At 35.0% G+C, this 14,720-nt stretch overlaps 1 protein-coding gene across 2 annotated transcripts in view; it reads left to right on the top strand.

The window, feature by feature from the left end:
• Positions 1 to 14,720, top strand: part of LOC105233638 (rap1 GTPase-activating protein 1) — a 314,608-nt gene that overhangs the window by 11,330 nt on the left and 288,558 nt on the right. Inside the window, exon 1 of one of the 2 annotated variants that reach the window (XM_049446354.1) lies at positions 2,648 to 2,996. The exons of the other annotated variant lie outside the window; for it this stretch is intronic. The gene's annotated coding sequence lies outside the window, so the exon portion shown is untranslated. Of the gene's footprint in view, positions 1 to 2,647; positions 2,997 to 14,720 lie in introns of those variants that run through there. 2 annotated transcript variants of the gene reach the window in all.

Raw genomic sequence — 14,720 nt, forward strand, 5'->3', positions numbered from 1 at the left:
AGGATTTAAATTATCACCATGAATTAAAAATTTTTATCGACTTAAATTTAAATAAATAAAATCTAAATTCGCTCACAATCGTGACTTGATGTGATGGTGCATTATCATCGTGTAAAATCCATGAATTGTTCTTCCACAACTCCGGCCGATTTTGAAATCTCTCGGATTCTCTCACGCCAACGCCTCATTACGGCCAAAAAACACTCCTTATTGACCATCTGACCCTCTGGAACAAACTCATGATGCGCCAAATCACGAATATCGAAAAAAACAATTAGCAGTACCTTGAGTTTTGAGCGGCTTTGGCGGGGTTTTCTGGTTTCAACTCGTTTTGTTGATTGTTGACTTGTTTGAATGTCAAACTTATAAGCCCATGTCTCATGCCCATACTCTTCATGAATGTGGGATCGGAATTCCCACGATCAAGTATGTACAAAGACACCTGTTTCCAGTGATATTTTTTTTTTAAAATTCAGCTTTATCGGAACGAGTCGAGTAAGAACGCGTTTCATGTCCAAAATATCCACCAAACTCCTACCAACGGACTCTTGAGAGATGTCGAGCCCTCTTACCAACTCTCTAACACTTACTCAACGATTTTCAAGCACCATATCCTTCACTCTTTTAATTTTTTCATTTGTTGAATGTCGAATGTCGTCCAGAACTAGGCATGTCTCCAACGATCTCTCGACCGTCTTTGAAAGCTTTGTATCGCTCGTAGGCTTGGGTTTGTGATAAAACGAAATCACCGTAAGCCTGATTTTGGTCGATCAGATTGTGATGCTAAAGTAGTATGATCTGAAAATTTTTTTTGGTGGTTATACCCTTTTCTTGGGCAACAATCCCTGCAAAACTTCGTGAAGATAACTAGTTAATTAAAAAAGGTTTAAAAAACTGAGAGGTTAGTACGTGTATTTACAGACAAACGGATATGGACAAATTGACTCAGGTCGTCATGCTGAACATTTACGAGTGAAGTTTCTACGATCTCCGACGTGTCCTTCTGGGTGTTACAAACTTCGTAGCAAATTTACTATACCATGTTCAGAGTATCTTATTGTTTTGACTTGGAAATAATGGGGACTTTCTAAAATGTGAGGCTAAAAATGACTCTTATCATAAAAATATGAAATTTTGTGTACAAAAAAGCAACACTGCTTTTCCGTTGCCGCTTTATAGATTGATTTATACAGGCACAGTGCTTATAATCGTGTTATAAGTAAACAAATAATTAAATTAGATTTGTTTCGTATTTCATTTGGCGGGATTTAGTAACCCTAGTATAGCAATCTGGCAACTTTTATGTGTTTTGTGTCATATTTGTGTTGTTTGCAGTAACTCAAAATATTCTTCACTGTCATAAAATGCAATGAAATCCCGAATATTATAGCGAGATTAGTTTTTACGACTTTCGATGTAGCTTAAGTTAGCAACACTGTATTTATTTTGTATATAGGATGTATCGATATGGACAGAATACTTCTAGACAAACTACGTGAAGGTCGCCCAAAATCAGTTGTTGTTCCGGAAACTATTGATGCTTTGCGATATTGATATTGTGCTGATATTTCAAGATCGTCATGTGACCTATTGTGAGATTGAGACAACTACAGACTTTAGTGGGATCAGCTTATATTCAATGTTACACGAATATTTGATTTAAAAAAAATTATTCACGTTGGATGCCACACAATTTTTTAATCGGCTTATCCGGCTATTTTCAATAATTGTTTTAACTACTTTGAATGATTTAGTAAAGCTAGCACACACATTTTATTTAAATGTTTAGTCACATACGATGCACTGTACTTTAGCAATTGCGCTATCGCTACACAAATGCATACTTCAACACATGCTCACAATGCGCTCAATATGTACTTGCTTAGTTTGCCGCTCTTGCGCTCAGCAATGCATCTCACACATATTGTTCTTTGTGATAACATGCGCAATATTTGCATAACAACAGTTAGCGCGTTGTCCAAATGCAGCGTTTGCTTTCAGCTCTACTTCTTCATTCCAATAAATTTCTGATTTTGCTTTTGCCGCTCTTTTGCTGCATTTTATATGTATTTTGTAGTGCAACGGTGCATTTGCTCGCAACTCCCTCGCGCTGTATTCGCCGGTGCTTTGCTCTTGCTCTGCTTATCAACTCCCTCCCACTCGCTGAGCAAGATTTTGCTTTTCATTTTCAGTGCGCTCTCATTTCATAACGCGAGCCGGTGTTTTTGTGTAAAGTTTGGAAGAGTGGCGGAGTTGTGGAACTTATTCGCATACTCGTAGCTTCCGATACATATACATATGTAATTTATTATTATTTTTAAACATTTATAATTTTAGACTATAAACGCTCTTATTAAAAATATTATTTTATTTAATATTTATTAAAAATATATTTCATTTAAGCCACTTTACAAATGTGCTTTTGTTTTTTCGATTTTTAAAGCCACTTTGAAAGTTTAAAAGCTCCCGCAAGTGGAGCTTAACGCACACAAACAGTTGTCACTCAGATTCCACTGCCTCCGGCTTCCAGCCACTTCTTTACTGTCGCCGCTGCGTTTGTTTTTGCTTTGCTTTTGCCTTTTTGTGTCTTTGTGCTTTTTCTCCGCTTTCTGGCACTTGCGGCACTCAACTGAGCAACTGCGGCGCGTAGCGTCGCGCGGATTGAATTTTTAGCAGTTCACTTGGTCGGTCGGTCGGCTGGTTTAGTTTGCCGCAAATATTGTTTGGAATAAGTTGTGTTCGTTTTCGTGCGTTCGATGTCGCAGCGGTCGACCAAAGCGGTTCGCGTAAAGTGCGAAAACAGTTTTAACACTTAAAGAAAGCAAAACAAAAAAGTAAATACAAATCGCGTAGAAATCTAAATTGAAATTTCGTACAAAGTTCGTTTTTGTTGGTGAACATAAAAAGTTGTTGTTGATATTTGTGTGTCAAATTGTGCAATTTGTTAATAATTCAGACCAAAGAGCGCAACAGGAATTATTGCGAAAATTATCAAAGTAAGAACGACGTCCATCTTTGTTCGTTTGTTTTTGTTATTTTTGTTTGTGTGTGAAAGTACCACTTCGGAAATTAAAAGATGCAATGCTAAGCACGTTCTGAGCCAGCAAAGCGATAAAGCAGCGTATGTTTGTACGTATGTATGTATGTGTGTGGTGCGAGCGTTTCGGTCTGCGCTAGTGATTGTGCGAAAACTTTCAGACAGTTTTGCAGAAAGTTTAGCTTATGTGAGTTTTTTTCTGGTAGGCGTGCTTTGCAAAATAAAATGTCAAGTTCAAATTGAATTCAAATCAATTATTCAAACGTGAGCAGTGATTAAGTGAATTTTGAAGTGAAACATTTTGAAATAAAAGCGGCATACAAGCAAACATATAGTGCATACATATTATGTACATATGTATGTGAATATATTACAAAAGAAATTGTATAAAAAATGTATAAATGTATATTTAGATTGTTACATAAACAAATCCTGTACGTTAATTGTTCGCCAGTTACAAAAACAGTAAGCTGTTTCCAGATTTTTGATTTTTTACACTAATTAAGTGAGCTATCTCAAATTAAGAGTTAAGAGTTGTCTGTCCAATAAAGCCGATCCATTGATTGCCGAAATATAGGCACTTGTTTATGTTAATCAGTTAAACAAAAGTGTTTTTGTTGTTTTAAATTCAATAATGTGTGTCATTACATGTTCTTTCGTGTTTTAAATGCAGGTCATGCACCTTCTTGTTGTGAACATGAGCAAAAATGTTATTCAAAAACCGTTATATTACAATTTTCCATATCGTGCTTGAAACAATGTGCACTGAAATACATAAAATAAGAGTTCAAACCAAAAGTCGTATTACTGAAAATACATTTAGCCAAAGATACCATAAAGCTGAAGAGTGTTGTGGACCATTATTTTGTATATAGAGTTCTTTAAGCGGCATATTTAGTGGTTTCATATAGTATTATAAAGTTATAAGTTACAACGAACCGAAAAAAAACGCTGAGAATTGTTATTTCGTTAACTCATTTTTTGTATGTAAACCAGTAACAATTTTTTTAAACAAGTGTAAAAATGTATGATTTTACGATGCGTTATGACTAGTTGTGAGTCCCTTAATTGTATTTCCAAAAGTAAATTTAACCACTGACGAACTAAAGCTCGAGAAGATTTTCTGGACTGCACTTTTTCAGCGCGAAATTCTTAATATTTTTCTGAACAATCAAGGGGGTTGTAGGGTTGCTTCGTATAAAGCAAAGCCAATTTATATGATTTTCGCGAAACAGTTGAAATCCATTTTTAAAGAGCAATAGTGCGCGTTATAAAAGTTTCTGTTAAATAATTGAAGAATATTCTAACATTTTCAAATAAAAAAAAAATACGCTAATGGCAGCAAATATTCGGGAGCAGTTGAGTTGCCCCTTATTAACCTCATAACTCAGTGATGGTTCAACTGAAATCAAAACATCAAAATTATATCATTAGAATATCGCTTTGCCTAGGTAACGCTAAGAGTGTTTAAGAATATGAATTTTCTACATTTTAAAGTGAAAAATTCGGTTTTTTGCAAAAATTGTTTACTGCAAATGAAAAATGTTACCAAATTTCCAAAAAAAAAAACTCTCCAGCATTACCTCGTAAATTCTGTATAAAAATGGTGTTCAAAATTTCTAAACGGTTTGTGTGTAGTTTTGAAGTTATGAGTGGTAACTGCTTTGAAAACCTGAGTTTTGTGGAAAACGCTTCAGAGTTTTGAAATCTGCAGTAAAACGTTCATCTTAGGTTTAGAAATACTTGTAACTTAGTAAACTTTACTTTAAATTGGAATATTGACACACTCTTTTTGATTTATTATACATACGATTATTTAGGACAAATAACCATACTCCGCCTTTAACATAAACAATATTGTTGTGCAAATTTCATCGTATAGTTTCTGTTGTGTATATGTTTCAAGGTCGTGTGACTTAGTTTGAAATATTTTCTTATCAGTTTACTCTTTTATGAATTTTTAATTCTCGTATTTCACACATTTTATGTGTCTGTTGATAATAGTGGGCGCCCAGTTGGTTATGCCATAATTCAAAAATCTAGCAAACTTTTCTTTTTAATAGTTGTTGCTTTTTAAAGGCATTCGAAAAGGTCGTACAGAAGTATTCTATAGGGACTTAGCTCTATAGACTAAGATTTAGAATAGCATTTCAGGTTAAAATGGGTACAGGCGGATGGAGGAGGTAATCCAGATGAAGAACTTATGTAGAAACGATTTTAAGAAGTATACATTGTGCCTTCAAAGGCCCACCAGATGTAATACATTTGCCAACGAATTTTCCAGTTCTCGAAACACTTTTCATAAGCACTTTTTTGGGATGGCCTTCAGCTCCTTCAGCGAATTTTGTTTTATCTTTTCGATCGACGGAAAACGGGTCCCACGGACCCATGGACGGAGCTTGAGTAACAAGAAAGAATCCCACGGAGCCAAATCTGGTGATTGCGGTGGTTGATGGATGGTATTCATGTCGTTTTTGGCTTTAAACACGGTCACAAATGTGGTCCGAAGCGATGGTGCATTATCAACGTGTAAAATCGATGAACTGTTCTTCCACAATTCCGGCCGTTCTGACCATAAAGAACTGCTTATTGACAGTCCGTCCCTTCTAAACAAATTTGTGATACACTGCATCACGAATGTCGAAAAAAAGAGCATCACCTTGATTTTTGAGCGTCTTTGGTGTGTATATTTTATAGGTTTCGACTCGTTTTTTCCATTCCGATGGATGTTGACTTGTTTTCATGTCAAACTCATAAACCTCATCGGCAGTCCATGAATGGGGGATCGGAATTCTCACCATCAATCATATGCAAAGAGACTTCTTTTGGGTATTCTTTTTGAAAAAAAGTCAGTATTATCTGGACGAGTCGAGCAAGAACGTGTTTTCGTCAGTTGAAGAGGTCGTTGGAGGTACGGAACGAGGCATGTCTTCAACGATCTCTCGACCTCTTTGAAGGCTTTGTGAAAACGTGGAAGATCTGGAGCTAATCGTATCGGTAACAATTGCAATAAATAATGCTCCGACATTCAAAATTCATAAATACTTTCTATACTCTTTTTACGCAAGAACCCTCAAAAAATTTAAACTCATTTGACACTCGATTAAATATTTTCTTAATTAAGACTAAACAATAAACTTGTAAAGTGACTGTTAATAACCTCAAACGTGCTGTAACACAAAATATTTACCCTCAGATCACCTTGCATTAGCCATGTTGTTGTAAAGTGCAATCGCATAAGCGTGTCTACTTCAATAATTGACCTTTAACAAGTTGCAGAAGAGAAAAGCCACTATCAACTTATCACGAAAGTGCAAAACCTTTCTTAAAGAAATGCGTAAATTCTTCCGCGAGTGAAAACACTTGGCGAATAAATAATAAGCTAGTCGAGTACACTGTGGAATTTTGTTTACTTTAAGTCACGTGCTGCCAAGAATAACTTGTCGTAGCTCAAACTGACTGTCTGTGTCAGTCTGTCTGTCGCTGAAAGTGTGCTTTTAATTGTCCACGCATTATTTGCTGTATTGTGGTTTGATTTATCAATTAATTGCTTACTTGCCAAGGTTTACGCTGATAGTTTGCATTGTTGTTGTGGTACGAAGAGAAAATTATTTTGAATTTCACCGACTTTTTTGGACGCGTTGAAATTGTAAATGTTTATATTTAAGGTTTTGGTTTTTATGGGCTCATACAAATATGCATTTTGAATTCGATTAGGAAAACTATTGCAAAATTTCTGATTTAGTAGACTGTTGTAATTGAAAGTGAGAAAACTACGGTTTTTTGTAGTGAGAAAGTGATTTGAAAAGTAAAAGTTTTTATGGTTTTTGGCTAAGTTAGGGTTGAGTGGTTTCCCGAGCTTTGTAAAGAATTAGTTATATAAATAGATATCTGTCGAAACTGTAAAAGCTTTGAAATTTAGATTTTTGCTTTGAATTATTTTTTTTTAGAAATTCTTGTTTTGTTTCTTGCCAGGAACTCACTGTCTATCAACTTCAGTTTTAGGTTTCCTGTCTATTGTAGAGTTTTTAAGCCGAATGTCAAGTCACAGTTCAACCGCAAGAAACTGTAAAACTGACGGACAGGGAAGAAAAGTAAAAGAAAGGTCCACCAGCCCCGCTTTCTGTGGAATTGGAACGGGTGGGTTCTCTATTCTTCTCATATGTTCTACTACGGGATAGCTGGGATTTACGGGAGCTTAGTCAGCGCTGGGGTGCGATCGGTTCTTGCGCTGTCACAAGATCCTTTTGGCCCAAGTTCGATAGTAAGGGATTCACTGAGCTCTTAGTCAGAACGATAGTCTCTCCCTAGTTGTGGGGTTCGACCAGGCCATTGACCTATTGAGCGTCATGCCCGATGCCGGCTGCAGCAGCGGTATGGAAAAAGACCAGGTAGAAACATCTAAATACATTCCTTCGTGATTGTCCTGCGTTTGCGAGATCAAGACTTAAATACTTGAATTTTCACACTTCCATATATTCTACCGAGCTGGATTGAATGAAAATTAAGCGCCTAAGTGAATTTGTATTGGCCAGAATGTGATTTGCCGACTTATAAGATTGGATACAGGAGTTATATTTTCATGGCATCCAAGTGCGTGTCTTGGATCCCTCATCGAACCTAACCTTACCTGTGAGTCATAGCAATTTGATAGGTCTTTCCTACGTTGTCTGAGGAGTTTTTTTGACCATTTTGCAAAGAGCGGTCGCTACTTCCACATAAAGGGAAAATATGCATAATTTCTTTGAGCATTTTTATAAGGCTATGAATAATAAGTCCGTATGGCATACAAATATAGATTCTGATGGAACAAATGTACTTTATAAATAGTAGGTTATCTTCAATGGCTTATCAAGAAGGTGGATGTCATACTTGAGCTAACAAAGACAGTCTATTTTAAATACAGGAAAACAAATTATTGGAACTCATGTGTCGAGAAAGGCCCTTAAAGCAAGTCAGAATTTTCCTTGTTCATCGAAATTGCTGAAAGTGTGTGATTCTTGGTATTTTCGATTTTCAAAGGCAGGCCAGTAAAGATAACTGTGTTCAGATGGTTCTCACCAACCACGCTTTCTTGCTCTAAATTTCGGTTAAGTTTGGTTTTCTTTTGCCGCATTCGGCTTTACTTTTATTTTGTGAACGTTCTGCTGATACTTCTTCAAAAATTGTGAAATTTTATTCATTTGATTAAATTGCAAACATCGTTAAATTGTCATTTCCACATTTCACCTTCGAATCGCGCACAAATTAACCTCACTGTGTTGAATAGAATAAATGCTTCGCTTCTTGATATTTAATCATTATATTTTGAATCTACAGAAATATATCGTCATAGTGATGTTACGTTATTTTGCATTTTAGGTGACGATATGTACATATATTCTCTCCAGCGCAAAAATTGCAAAGCGAATCGAACGTGCATAATTTGACTACAGCCAAGCGCTAATCGATTAATGCGGAAATTAGTTTCTTTGCGATAATTATATTAATTAGCACATTAAATCAATTATCAAATATATACCGTTAAAATAATTGGCACAAAGTGATTTTGGAATAATAAGAAAATTGAAATATTGAAAAATTAAAGATTTAATAAACAAAATAAGTATCAGAAAGCGTTAGCTATGAATTTAATTTTTAAATTCAAACTTTTAAGCTTCTATGAGACCATAAAATCAAAAATTTTTTAACTCAGAGTCCACACCTTCAGTTTTCTGGTGCACTAACTACTTCCTAACACAAACGTATCTAAAATTAAGTAAACAAAAATTATTTGGTAACACTCTGATTGCCTTAGTTACCAACGTCTTATCACTGAATTTCCGTAATATTCAGTTCGATAAAGTTTTAAATTTTATTGATATTTAAATTTTATTTTATTGCAAATCCATTAAAAAATTTATACAAAGAAAAACTATTACAAAATACGCCACTTTTTCTCTTTTGACTCAGCTTTCTTATCAGCAACGGTAGTTTGAATTGAACAATGGCCGTACAAATGTATCTCTAATCTCTTTCTTTTGCAGTGGTGCGTCACTTTTCTTTTAATATTTTTTTGTGGTAAATTTTTTGTTGCTAAATATGTGGGCGCAGGCATTTTATCGCTTTATATTTTGATGGATTTTCCGAAAATATTTTTGTTTTCGGTTTTAAAGTACTAACTGTATGTGACATTTGATATATTGTGGGTGCAATTGTACAGTTAAACACAAATATGTACGGATATTATATAGAGTATGTATGTATGTATATATATTGATATACATATATGTATGTATATATATTTTTGTATGTTTATGGTATATACATATGTACACTTGTTCCAATATTTGAAATTAATTAATTAGTTTACAAAAGTTGACAGTTCGATTAACGGTAGGCGCTCGTCGCTTCATTCATATGAGTATTGGCATATTTACTTACGCACATATGTACATATATAATATACATATGTGTATAGAAATATTACAAAAAGTTCAGCAGGCGCTTCTTAATTCATTAAAACGCAATTTTCAAGGTTTAGAAAATCCATTCATACATAAATACATATATATACATACATATGTATGTGTGTACGCACAAGTATTTAGCGTCATCAATCTCAGTGTCATTGTCAACTTTGATTTCGATTTCATTTTTATTGTGTATTTTTTTTTCATGTCACCCTAAAATTCCGTGATAATTTATCAATAAAATGACAAGTTAATATCTGTAGGCTTAGAATAATTTAATTAGAATATGACAATTTGTTTTTCCCCTTTTTTATAAATTTATTCACATGATATGCGATAACTTAGTTGAAAACACATCTATTAACTTTACGGCGTATTTTTTAATTTAATTTTGAATGGAGTGCAAAACGTATACCATTTTTCATTAATACCTAAATTATATCGACAATACAGTGATGGCGTCTTAATTATAATATATTATTTGTTTCAACTTTTTTTATCTTTTTTTGGAAGAAATAATTTCGAAAAAATAATCAAAAGTGTAGAAAATTGAATTTGTTGGATTTTTAGAAGAATATAGCTCGTAGTCAAACGAAATACTTATAACCTATAACTATAGACTTCAGATATGTTTAAACTGCGACATTTAAAAAATATTAGCTTAAGTTAATATATACTAATTAGCTCAAACCATTCGTTATTTTTGAGAATTTAACGCTTCTAGACTATATTAACCCTTTATAACTCAACTTCATCATTTAAGAGAATGACTGGCTTTTTGCATAGCTTTCACCAAATAAACAAACACGTATATTTTGTTTTTTCAATATTTTATTCTTAAAAGGATATTATCCTATTTTAAGGGTTTGTAACATATATGTCACATTGTGTTAATATGTCTGAAATTTATGTTTAAGTAGTATGAAATAGTTTGAAGCAATTATTATTTTTATTGTAGCATAAAGCTACTCCACATTTAATACACACAGTTTGTGATATTCCATTGCATCCTGGTAGCTTACATCGTATCCGTTTTTCTGCCCATTCTGGCCAATGACCAATTTGATCCTGTCTTATCGGCATCGGTGGAACATATTGTGCTGGTCCCTTATGTTTTTTTGCTTGAATTTCTTCCTCAATTCCTCGTCTTTTTATAACGGACTTTGTTCCTATTTTACATAACACTGTAGCAACCTCTTGACGAAAATCGGCTGAGGACAAATGTTGTCCTTCAATGTTATTTACCTTGCGCACTCTCCTATATAGCAGCCATGCATTAGACATGGCTAGGTCTAAAAAGTGGTAAAACAGTCGAATTTGCCAACGCTTACTTCGCAATAATATTTTGTATCTGCCCATTATGCTGTCGATCAAATCCACTCCACCCATGTGGCGATTGTACTCACAAACTATTTGCGGTCGTTCTATCTGTATATACTTTTTATTTTTTTTATCATAGCGTTTTACATTGGATTTGGGTTGCTCCCCAACAAAATTAGAAGCCAGAGTGACAATCTTATTATCCTTCCAAGCCACAGTGGATATATCTACTCCTTCAATGTTACCGACGAACTCTTCTGAGTATCCTCTTTCCTTCTTCAATAACGCTTTCTCTCCTTGGTGTTTACAATCAGGTATTCTGTTTCGTCGAATTGTTCCGAGACTATGTATTCCCCTTTTGGAAAAAAATTCTATAAGGCGTAATGAAGTGAAATAATTGTCAAAGTAGATTCTATACTGCATGTGATTTGGAACAATCCGGCACAATCTCATGACAACGTTGGACGCAGCTCCTAAATCTGGTTCACTTGGTCCCACAATATTTTCTGCGCCTGTCTCAACCTCAAAGTTGTATGCAAATCCGCTTACACCGCAAAGAACAAAAATTTTATATCCCCATTTATTTGGTTTTTTGGCATTATACCTCTTCAAGTTATGTCTAGCTTTAGTAGAACATATTTGCTCATCCACACAAAGGTATTTTTCCAATGCGATTTTCTGACAACTTTCATTCAATTTTAGAATCACTGGCCGTATTTTGTACAAACGATCATGGTCAGGATGTGAGCGCGGTAGCATTTGGGAATTGTCGTTGAAATGAAGAAACTGTCTAATTTTTTCGAAAGTATTCACTGGCATCGTTTCCTTGATCAAAGTCGTGCCTATGCAATTATTCCAATGCTTTGTTACTCTTGGCAAATGTACTAACGACATTATATACACTATTCCAATGAATTGCTGTATGTCAATTTCCGAGACACGAAATGCATTGCTAGGATCTTTAGCAACTATATATAAATTTGTTTGTTCCGATATATATTTAATGAGCTCCTTCGGAAATATTTGGAAAAAAAATTGAGCAGGAGAATCTAGGTCTAAAATATTGCTATCTAGAGTCTCGTTTCCTGTAAAACGAAGTTGATGTTCGTTCAAAGATAGGTTTTTTTTCTTCCATAGCACACTAATTTTAGATTTTTTTCTATTTCCTGATGATCCTGGTGCACTCTGCACATTACTTTCACTGACGGCCATGGGCAAAATCGGCAAACTATCTTCACATTCGTCATCTTCTATTATGTTTTCAAAACACAAATCATCCAAATCAGTGGGGTCAAAGTCTGGATCTGCAATGCTATCGTCATCAAAATCAAGCCCATCAACGCTTTCTTCGTAATCCCTAAGAATATTTTCGATTTCATCCTCTGTCAGTTTTATATTAGTCATACTAATAAAATACACGTTATAACACAATGTTGCAGATATGTCACAAAGCCTTATTACCTGCAAATAGCAAAAATATAAATATTGTAGCTGTTTAATAATTATAGTTCAAAACAATGAACTCGCCTTTCGAACTCCACAAAAAAAACAAACGTTAAATTATACTTTTTATATATTTTTTGAATTATTGAAAAATTAAATAATAGAGGCTTGACACGATCAGCACAACTTTGAAATCAAACATTTTAAACAGCTGATCAAAACACGTGGGACAGCAAGTGGTACAATAACTGTTCAAAACGGTTTGTACCAGTGTTGTATCATTAATATAAATATGGTTTCTATGTTCATACGAACAATTGTGAGCATAAAACCGGTTTGTTACAGATATGTTACAAGATGCTATAAAGGGTTAAAAAAGGCGTGAAGAGAGCTTCAAACGATGTAAGCATTGGAAAAATCATTAAACTAAGCCAATTATTTATTTTAAGGATGCCAAAGAGATATACACTTTTCTCTTCGTTCACTGCTCGATAACCACATGTTGTTGTTGTTGACAAAGTTTTATGCCTTAAACCATCAATAATGCATTGATTTTATGCAATAAATCACCTGTCTGACCACTTGCGAAGGGTTGATGGGATTTATGGAGATGACTTTCTTGACAAAAATACGGAGAGTTTCCATCAGGTCGAAAGAAATAGTGATCCTTTTGAAGTAAAAACACAGAAACTTTAAATTTAATGAAGAATGTTTATTACCATTCGAAAGCATATTCTTTGGCATTCATTTTTTGATGACTAAATCTTGCAAATGTTGTTTCGTTGAGTCGAATTCGAGGCGATGACTCGTTCGAGCACTTCATAACTGGCGAATAACACAGCTGATGTTTTGCTTCAAAACCTACATATACCCATAGGCAAAAGTTTACGGGTGTGATATCACACGATCTTGGTGGCCAATTGACCGACCCAAAATGTGAGATGATCTGCTTACCGAAGTGTTTTCTCAATAAATCCATTGATTATTGCGATGTGTGGGAAGTGGCGTCGTCTTGTTGAAACCAAATGTAGCCGAGATCACGAGCTTCAAGGATCAAACAATATGTTATTATGGCGCGATAAGGGTCGTCATTGATGGTTACTCTCTCACCGACACTATTTTCTGGATGAAATGGCAGTTTTTGAATCTCTTCAGGCTGCTCTTCGTCCCAAATGCGGCAATTTTGCTTGCTTCCTTAGTAATTGAGCCCGAAAAAGGCCTCATTGCTGAACGTCGGATCTTCTTGGAACTTACCGCCATAGAATGAAGTCATGTGGCTTGGGAAGGTCGAGCGGCTTCAGCTCGGACATAAGCTGTAAGTTTAAGATCTCGACGTAAAAATAACAAAAATAATATGACAGCGTGATCTGTCAAAACAAAAAATTATTGAAAAAGATACTCTACTTGGATCACCCGTTAGAAAAAACCGCAAACTAGTCATCTCCTCTAAAAAATTGATGTTACTAATTTAAAATACTTTTATTTTGTCTAAAGTCCGCGAATTGTATATGTGCAAGCAGAGTCTATTGAAATCCACTTTTTACAAAATCACGCGCCCAATTTGTATGCCCTAAGTAATGTTCAAATGTCCGGACAGACACGACTGATCAAAACGCTGACATGTTGCTTGATTTGATAAAAACATTTGCACGATGTTGATTGCTGAATTACACGAAAGGGGAAAGAGGTGTGGGGGCAATAACAGCAACGATGCGAGCATTGAGTTATTACGGCGTGATGAGAGTGTGAACAGATTAAACAAAGTGGGGCCGAGCCACCAGTGAGACAGCCGGAAAAGTTAATCACTGCGCAAATTTAGCAGAAGCACAAATATACGGCAATTCCTATATACATACATACATACATATATGAATGTGTGTAAATAAATGTAGAAGCAAGCGTTGATTTTGATAACAAAATATTTACGTTTGCCTCTGCACCCGCGCCTCTCCTTCCCACACTCTGCGTGGCAATTTTAAAATTTACGTGAAATTTCAAACGGCAACAACAACACAACATCGTCGCTGATATGAAAAGGTGAGCTTAAAACTGTCAACTGTGGAATATGCAAATTATATCAATTTATGGCTGCTGACGCTAAGCCGCCAGCGTGAAAATTCGGCTGCTTTTGGCCGGGGCATGATGATAACATTCAACAAGTTGCTCGTTGCGAAATCTCTCGCCTGAGGGCCACGATAAATTGAAAGTCATTTAGATCGTATGCAAGTTTGTGTGTATGTGTTTTGATGGTTTGTATGTTTGCTTTTGACATAAATGCATGTTATTTGTTTGCATAAATTTGATTTTTCTTTTGAAATCGTTTCGCCAAGGGTATGAATTTGAAATGAAAAACTTTGCTATTAACGACTTAGACATATAAATTGTGTCATCAAACCTTAATATGTTATGTGCAAGCAAAGTAATGAAGTGTCATTAAAATTCTAACCCAAAAACGGTAAATCGAAAGC

Source organism: Bactrocera dorsalis, chromosome 1 (assembly GCF_023373825.1).
Source record: "Bactrocera dorsalis isolate Fly_Bdor chromosome 1, ASM2337382v1, whole genome shotgun sequence".
Classification (NCBI taxonomy): domain Eukaryota; kingdom Metazoa; phylum Arthropoda; class Insecta; order Diptera; family Tephritidae; genus Bactrocera; species Bactrocera dorsalis.